Here is a 9,090-nt window from a genome sequence, read left to right on the forward strand (position 1 = left end):
ATATATATATATATATATATATAGAGTTAATCACTCTGCCAGCAATTATATGATCAATATAGTTAACTTCATGTGTGAGGTACATACTGAAAACAATTCCAGAGGATACACTATATTGAAAAATATATTTTGATTAGACACAGTCAAGACAGATTAATAAGAAGACAATATTTTATTTTTTTGAGAGTTTTTTGTTATAGGGTGTGTAAGCTCACCAGAGAGACAAAGAGATAGAAAGCAGGAAATCAACCTCTCCATTCTCCTCTCAAGATTTTGGGCATGCACAAACACGTGCCTGGAGTATTTCAAGCCACTGGGTCCAAGACTCGAAAAGAGGTCAATCACATGGAAGTTCAGTGTCTTAACCACTACGCCACCTGCTGGCCCCTTGAAGACAAGATTCTTTAAGGAATTTACAGATTTTCATTAATGTTAAGGTCACAGTCATAAGAATAAAGGCAATGTATATTCTATGCTTGTTTCAGAAAGCTTTTGATATAACTGACCTATTTGTTGAAGAATGGTATGCATTTTTAAAGCTTTAGGATCTTCAATCTCAAATTACATGATTAAAAACAGCAAAGACAGAACCACCAGGTGGCATGGCAGTTAAGGCACTGGATTTCCACATAGCCAACCATGGTTCAGGTTCTTGACCTGGAGGCTTGCTTTCTTACTTCCTCTCTCTGGTGTGTATGTGCTAGGTAGCAAATTGGGACAAATAATACTAACACATGAAATTAAATAAGTAATTCTCAAAAAAAAATGAACAAAGACGGAAGTATACACAAAATACAATTAGTCACTAAATATCAATTCTTGAAATTGATAGGTTGGTGAGTAATGTTCATGCACAATTAATTTTTGTTCTCATATATCTTAAAATATGGTTCAGATATTGAAATAATAATATATCATCAGAAAACAAAACTTTAGGAAGGTATATCAAAGTAATCAAAATTTAGAAAACTTGGGTTTCTTTTAGGAAAGGAGGGACTACTGAATTTGGAATTACGATTTAAAGTAGCTGCAGCAACATCAGAGGACACAACCGTTGCTCATACCTGCTCTCTCCCTGCCTAATTTTGGATGCACTTGGCTCCAAAAACCAACTTAGTTATTATTCTTGTTCAGTAGGATTTTTTTAAAGGATTACTTACTTAATTTTATTTATTCATTCATTTATTTAATTTGACCAGAGAGAGAGAGAGAGAGAAAGAGATTACTTATTTAATTTTATTTATCCATTCATTTATTTAGGTTGACCAGAGAGAGGAAAAGAGAGAGAGGGAAAGTGAGAAAGTCACCAGGTCCGGGACTCAAACTGTGGTTGGCCATGTGGGAATGTCCAGTGCCTTAACCACCATGCCACTTGCTGGCTCCCAAGAGGATTTAAATAGCCTATTTTGTGGTCTGAAAATGTATAAACTTTGTAGTCAACAAAATGAAACCATGTCTTCACTTTATCATAGAATGAAATTTCAAACTTGGGACTGTATTGGGGTCAAAATTAAATAGCTACACAGGAAGTTTTGATTAAAAAGAACATGGCACAATACAACACAACAAAACAAAAAACAAATCAAAATACTAAACAACAATAGCAAATGTTCACAACTCTTCACTTTAAACAGATTACGGTTCCAACGTTACAGTTGACAGGTAAGCATACTGTTTCGCCTGGTAATGAGCTAGGTAATTTGACATAATGGTATATCTTAATATTGTTGTAGTAAAGGATAGTCAGATTCTACTGTTAATGTACTGTGTTTTAGAAAGATATGTCACACAAACGTTGAGAAACTTAAAATAATCCAAAAATTTAGGATTCATTATTAAGCAAGAATGATTGTTCTTCAAGTATTTATCTGTGCAAAGAAATAAAAGCAGGTCTGAATCTGATCTCCAGAAGTTTGTATTCTTATGAAAGATGCTACAGTAATACTGGAACGAGAAAAAACTTAATAACTGCTCTAATAGAGAGATGAAGAAAGAGTTATAATGCACATAGAAAAGAGATGAACGACAGCTTGATTGTGGGTGGGAATAGGGAATTAGGAAAAGTTTCATGTAGGAGGTGGCATGCAAGTATTCTTGAAGGATGGATTGGATTTAAATAAGTGAAGGTGGATTTGAGTAAAGGATTTAAAATGGCAAATGAATTAAATAATGAATATACAGGACAGAAACTGAAATGGGGAGCACGTTTAGAGCAAAAGGCCTGAGGTATCTGTATGGTATGAATGAAATTTGCTTTTATTAATTTTCCTGCCAGTCGTAAGTAACTGAAATAATGTGGCATAGAACTTCTACACATAATTTGCACAACTGGCTCTTTAAAATAATTTAATATGGGCCCAGATAACTCTTCAAAAATTTAAAGACAATAATATCTGTAATATTTGAACTTTGAGCACACAATACAACTCTATTTCTTGAAAAAGATGATGTAAGCTTTATAAAGCAGAAACACAGTGACTATTGTGACATAACTGAGGTTTTAACTTAAAGGAAACTTTTGATTTAAATTTTTTTCTTCCTTGTATATGCCAGATGAGATTATACATTTATATTCCCCTGTTACCTACGTAAGGTATACAACTGCTCTTTATAATATGATCACAGTGTAAGAAAAGATCTAGAAAGCAAATCTAATTTGGCAAAGCAGTAGGACTATAAATGTAACAAGGCATTAGTAATCAGCATACACATTAAAGTGTGATTCTTCAATACGATTAACGGAGACATTTTATGTCAAATGATCACATCACTGTTCTAAACACATTAGAATTTTCTCATCTATAACTATCTTCAGAATTGGTTTGTGAGCTAGAGAAGAGATTCAGTCTCCCCTTTTTCAGTCACTTGGCTTTTAGATTCAAAACAGTATGTTTAAAAGCAAAAGGAAGCTTGAGCTTTTAAAGCAAAACTTGCCCTTAACAAGCCAATGTGTACATAATCTATATGGGTCTGAGGGACATTCTTTGTGACATTATCAGGAGGATCTCCCTAAGCAACAAAAAACATGGGCAGGGAAGAAAAAGGCCACAGGAGACAAAGTATGCGTGACTGGTGCATTCGGCCGTTCTCACCTTTTCAAATATTATGTGATTTTGGTTTCTCTATTTTAGGCAACACGTTTTAAAATATGCGTCTGTTTTTAAGTTTCTCCTTCAGTAAGTGAGATTTTTGAAATCAAAGTTACTTTTTGATTTAAGCTTTCTTTCTAAGGTGCATCCTGGTTTACTTCTTTATTCTTCATACATATCATGAAGGCTACTTTGTGTAGCACTTGGACTGGACTGCCTCTTAGTTGCACAAACACATATAAATCATATGGTTTAAATTATAAAACCAGTAGTGTTGATTGGGGCTGTTCTCGAAGTATTGCCTTACTGGGGCCAGTGTTAAAGTTCGTTAGCTAGAGCTTAACAACACAATGGCTGGAGGAATGGAGTTACCACACAAGTGTTTAAATTCCATGCCAGATCCCTAGCTACAACGGAGAAGAAAGTTCAAACAAAAAAACAGAGTTGCAAGGTCTGAACTTGTGTGTCACGGATACCTCTTACTCATCACCAGGCAGCTCTTATTCAGGGCGACTGGGCCTTCCCAAGCAACATGGTTAATTGAATAAGGATTCTGAACCTTTTGGCCACAGATAAACCAAAGTGGCACATGGCTCATAACTCAAACATTTCATTTTGGTCAGCTGTTGGTTTTCTTGCCCCGCCTAATTTAAATTATTCAATCATTTTCTTTAATGAAAAACTGCCTGTTGTTACCTGCGGGGACAAAGAATTGCAATGACAGATTTTGGAAAGTAAACTTAATACTAATACATTTTAATCATATGCACAAATGATACTAAATTCAGTACAATTATATCTATATGTATATATATATAAACTTAATAGCACTGAACCCTGGCTACAGTTTCCTGCTATGATGAAGCTGGTACCTCCTGCAGTAAGCTCTTAAAAAATGCTACTTAGAAAAGGACACATCTTTTCACATATATCAGTGTGTAGGCAGTCAGTTAAAAATATTCGGAGGCCCTGGGACCAGCAGGAGGCGTAATGGTTATGTCGCTGGACTCCCCTGTAGTAGACTGCAGCTTGAAACTCATGCTAGTTGTGTGTGCGCCCAAAATCTGAGAGAAGAATGGAGGAGAAGGGATTGCAGTGCTGCCATCCCCTCTAGCGGTGATTTCTCATTTTCTGACTCTCTCTCTCTCTGTCTCTCTGGTGAGCACATGCACTCTACAGCAAAAATCTCTCTCAAAAAAAAAAAAAAATTCAGAGTCCAAATCCTGAGTAAAACTAGAAACTACTGGGGCAGCTGATGGCCTGGTGGTTAAGGTGGCTAGATCCCCTACATGGCTATGTGATTCAAGTCCTGGGCCCTGGGGCTTGAAAAACATGCTGGGCATGTTTTCACTGTTTAAAATCCCCAAAGAAGGGAGAAATGGAGGAAAGAGAGTGTGGTGTAGACCATTTCCATGTAGGGTGCTTTCTGACTCTCTCTTTCGCGAGCACGTGTGTCTTAAACAAAATAAAGCAAAACAAAACAGAAAGAAACCCTGTAAACTCTCAGAGTAATATAAGTCCAAAGGTCAGTTTCACTTTGAAAGCATTTGCTGTATGCCTCATGATGGTAAAACGGAGATTTGGCTTTCATGGCTTTCTAATGTAGCGGGATATGGGAGACAAAGCCCAGGGGAGAGAAATCCTGATCTTAGGCTATGAATGGAGGGGGAAAATTCCCTGATAAATTTTACAAGCACAAAGTAGCACTCACTCATGTGGGTTTTCAACTCAAATGAACATCACCTAAGTGGCTCAATAAAATTTAAATTAAGATCTGAAAGTAATTCAAGGCCTGTACCTGTTTCCTAGTGACTGGCAAACAACAACAACAACAAAACTAGAGCTCTATGGAGGGACCACCTCTAACCTAGGCCTTGAAAAGTTCCACAGCAAATAATTCTAAGAAGTATAAGATGATGTTATGGGACACCAATATTTAAAGAAGTGAGGCAACATAAATATAGCTAGCAGAAATAAGAGCAAAATTAGAGCGGCAAATATTTGATATGTCAAAACTATCAGAAATTAATTATGGGATAAGTATGTTTGAAATGGATCAGAAAATGGGCCAGCAGGTAGTGTGGTGGTTAAGGTGCTGGACTCTCACATGGCTGACCATGGTTTGAGTCCTGTATCTGGTGGTTTAAAAGTCACATCAATCACGTGTGTGTGCATGCCTGCCAAAAAATTCCAGGAGGAGAAGAGATTGTGGTGTGGCCATTCCCCTCGAGGGATGATTTCTCACTTTCCCTTTCTCTATTTCTCTTTGGAGAGTGCACATTCTCTATGGAGAACAACATCTTAAGAAAAAAAGTGTAAGAAAATGAAAAGGGCTTGAAAATATGAGACAGGTACAGTGGCTATAAAAGCAACCAAATGGATGTGGGCATGAACAGATATAACCCGTAGACATGAAGTCCAAAATGGAAATTTAAAATCAGTGGATTTCTGCTTCCTGACAGAACAGAGCACTTTGTGATAGACCAATGTTCTTACTAAAACAACTTAAAAAGCTGGGAAAAGTTAAAAAAAAAAAAGTATTGGTTTAAAAGTAATAGAGAGGGGGACCAGCAGTTGGCATAATGGCTATGTCACTGGACTCCCATGTAGTCTACCATGGTTCGAGTTCCGGACCCAGTGGCTTAAACTCATGCCGGGCACGTGTGCATGCATGCCCAAGATCCCGAGAGGAGAATGGAGGAGAAGGGATTGCGGTATGACCATCTCCCTGGGGCGGGGGAGTGATTTCTGGCTTTCTGTCTCTGTCTGTCTCTTTCTGGCAAGCACATGCACCCTCTTGCAAAAACCTCTCCAAAAAAAAAAAAAAAAAGTAACAGAGAGGGAGGGGCAAGGTGGTGGTACAGTGGTGATGCCACTGTACTCACATGGCAAAAGTCATAGGTTTGCGTCCCAGGACCTCCCCAGGCACGCGAGGCAAGTATGCACCTGTAATCCCTATCGAGACTGGGGATGGATTGAGGCATACAGAAACACGTTGGGAGTGCTTCTTTATCTCAGAAAATAAACCCGGATGAATAAATTTTAAAAAGGAAAGTATCAGAGAGGGGCTAAAACAAAGACAACTGGGGGGACCAAGATTCTACAGAGGAGGGCAACAGAGAGGTAAACTGATGATTTGCAGCCACCTTTCCCCCCGGAGGCATTTGCTGGTTCTGGGAAGAGATGAAAGATAGTCTGGGCTTCTATGTGGCGGGTTGCTGCTGCTAGAAACAGAGCAACCACCAAGACCTTTGTCAGTCATGAAGGGCTGGAGTCACATAGCTAGAAACTCACAGGGCCTGAGTGACATGGATAATTTCTCCTTCAAGTTATGTCTGAGCTGTCTTAAGTAGGGGATTAAAAAAGCTAAGATGAGGCTGTCTAATAAGGGTCCCCCTGCAGATAACACCTTACCATTAAATATACTGCTGAATTATGCCACAGGGAAAGAAGCAAACCAGAAACAATTGAGTCTTATCTGAACTATAACCAGCTTCAACTGAGCATAGGACCTGAGTGGATTAAGGCGATTAGCCTCCACTCCATTTTTCTGGCAGAGTAAGACATCCAGGATTTCTTATATTCAATAAAAAATTAACACGCATGCCAAGAAACAAAACAGACAATAAAGAAAGACCGACAGATGATTCAGATATTAGAGTTAAAGGACATGGGCTTTAAAGACTAATATGTTCAACAAAACAGGGGCAAAGGAGGAAGAAGATAGATTTAGAAAGGCATTTCACTAGAGAATCAAAATGTACAAAATACTCCCCTCCAAGACCAAAAAAATCTTACAGAACATTGCAGAATTAAAATACAGAATCTGAAATTAAGAATTCAACTGGTAGCCTTCACAACAGAATACTGGTTTAGTGAAATGAAATACAGGTAATTTTAAAAGTTCAAAACGGGGACCAGCAGGTGGTGTAATGGTTACATTGCTGGAGTAACCTGTAGTAACTACGGTTCAAGTCTTGGATGCAGCAGCTTCAAACTCATGCTGGGCGCATGTGCATGTGTGCTCAAAGTCCTGAGAGGAGAAGTGGAGGAGAGGGGATTGTGGTGTGACCATCCCCCTGAGGGGTGATTTCCTGCTTTCTCTCTCTCTCTCTCTCATGAGTACAAGCACCCTATAGCAAAAATCTCTCTCTAAAAAAAAAAGTTCAAAATGGATACACTTACAGTGTATGTGTTGTGTATATATAGGAGAGTAGAAGAGACATGTGGGAACACAATGACAAAGTTAACATGGATATAATTGGAGCCTGAGAAGGAGGAAAAATGGATATTGACTAAAGGTTTTCTTAAATTGACAAGATATCAGATTAGAAATTTTAAAAAGTCTCTTTCCTCAAGCAAAAAATACACAAAGACCACAGACAGACACAAAATAAAACTGCCAAAAAATAAAGAAAAAGAAAAAAAATTCAAAAGAAATCAGAGAAAAAAAAAAAGGCTTCACTTTCATGAGAAGAACAATAAAACAGACATCTGATTTCTCAGTGCGGAAGAGGGAAGGTAGACATTAACAGGATGACATTTAAAAAGACGTATAGCAGAATCTGTACTTGGGCTATGATGGAGAAATGGAGTATTTTTTCCTATCACCTCAAAAAACGACAATCAAACAAACAGCAAATAAAAATCAAGGAGATAATACACAGAACAATGTTTTTGGACTTTGGACAGCAGGCAGCACAGGACAGTGAATCCTGAGAGAAGGGGAACAAAGTGAGTCCTCTGACTGCCCTGGCTGATGGTCTGGAGAGCAGGGAGGGGAACTGAAACAAAGCCTGGACGTTTCCTTGAGGTAAGAACATGGAGTTCAGAATCTGGGCAGACTAAGGCAGAATTTACAAGTCAGAGTACTACAGAAGAGAGACTGGGCATAGTAGAAAAACCTGAACAGAGACAGAGAGAGAGAAAGAGAGAGAGAGAGAGAGACCAAGCTCTGGAGAACTGTAAAGCATTCTTTGAGTCTTCCTCTGAGTATTGATCAGTATGAGGATTTAAGGAAGCTACTACGACCAGAGTAAAAACTACCAGAAAGGACAGTAGAATAATTCCCTGGGGACAGCAGGTGGTATAGTGGTTAAGGTACTGGACTCTCATGTGGTTGAACATGGTTTGAGTCTTGGACCCAGTGGCTCTAAACTCAAACCAGGAGTGTATGTGCGTGCCCAAAATCCCAAGAGGAGACTGGAGGAGAAGGGACTGTGGATTGGCCATCACCCCCGGGGAGTGAGTCCTCACTTTCTGTCTCTCTCTGTCTCTCTGGCTAGTATACTTGTTCTATCTCAAAAATCTCTCTCTAAAAAAAAAAAAAAAAAAAGAAAGAAAGAAAGAAAGAAAGAAAGAAAGAAAAGAATAATACCCTAAACTCACACATGGCTAAAATGGTTTCTGGAATGACCAATGTCTATAAAGGCCCTGGATGGGATTAACAGCACATTACACACTGCAGAAGGAAATATTAAAGCTGAAAACAACAACAACAACAACACTGAAGATAAACCAATAGAAACTATCCAAAATGGAACACACAGAAGACTGAAAAGAAAGTGAATGGTGCATGAAAAACCTGAGGGGCAAGTATAAGTAGCCTAATATTTATCCAATGGTAGATTCAAAGGGAGAAAAAAAAAAGTTGGTGGTCAAAAAGTATTGGAAAAAACAGTGGCTGAAATTTTTCTAATGGTAAAGACTACATTACCATTATTAAACAAGAAGTTTAATAAACCATAAACACAGGAACATGCGGGAATATACACCATAAAATAATCAAATTGGCTAAGAAGGGACCAGCAGATGGCATGGTGATTAAGGTGCTGGATTCCCACATGGTTGACCATGGTTCTAGTCCCGTACCTGGTGGCTTGCTTTCTCACTTTCCCTCTTTCTCTCTCTTTCTCACTCTGTCCCTCTCCGGTCAAATAAAATAAATAAATAAATAGATGAATGAATAAATAAATAAAGTTAAATAAAATAATTCTTTTAA

The sequence above is a fragment of the Tupaia chinensis genome, unplaced genomic scaffold (assembly GCF_000334495.1).
Source record: "Tupaia chinensis unplaced genomic scaffold, TupChi_1.0 Scaffold000350_1, whole genome shotgun sequence".
NCBI classification, from domain to species: domain Eukaryota; kingdom Metazoa; phylum Chordata; class Mammalia; order Scandentia; family Tupaiidae; genus Tupaia; species Tupaia belangeri.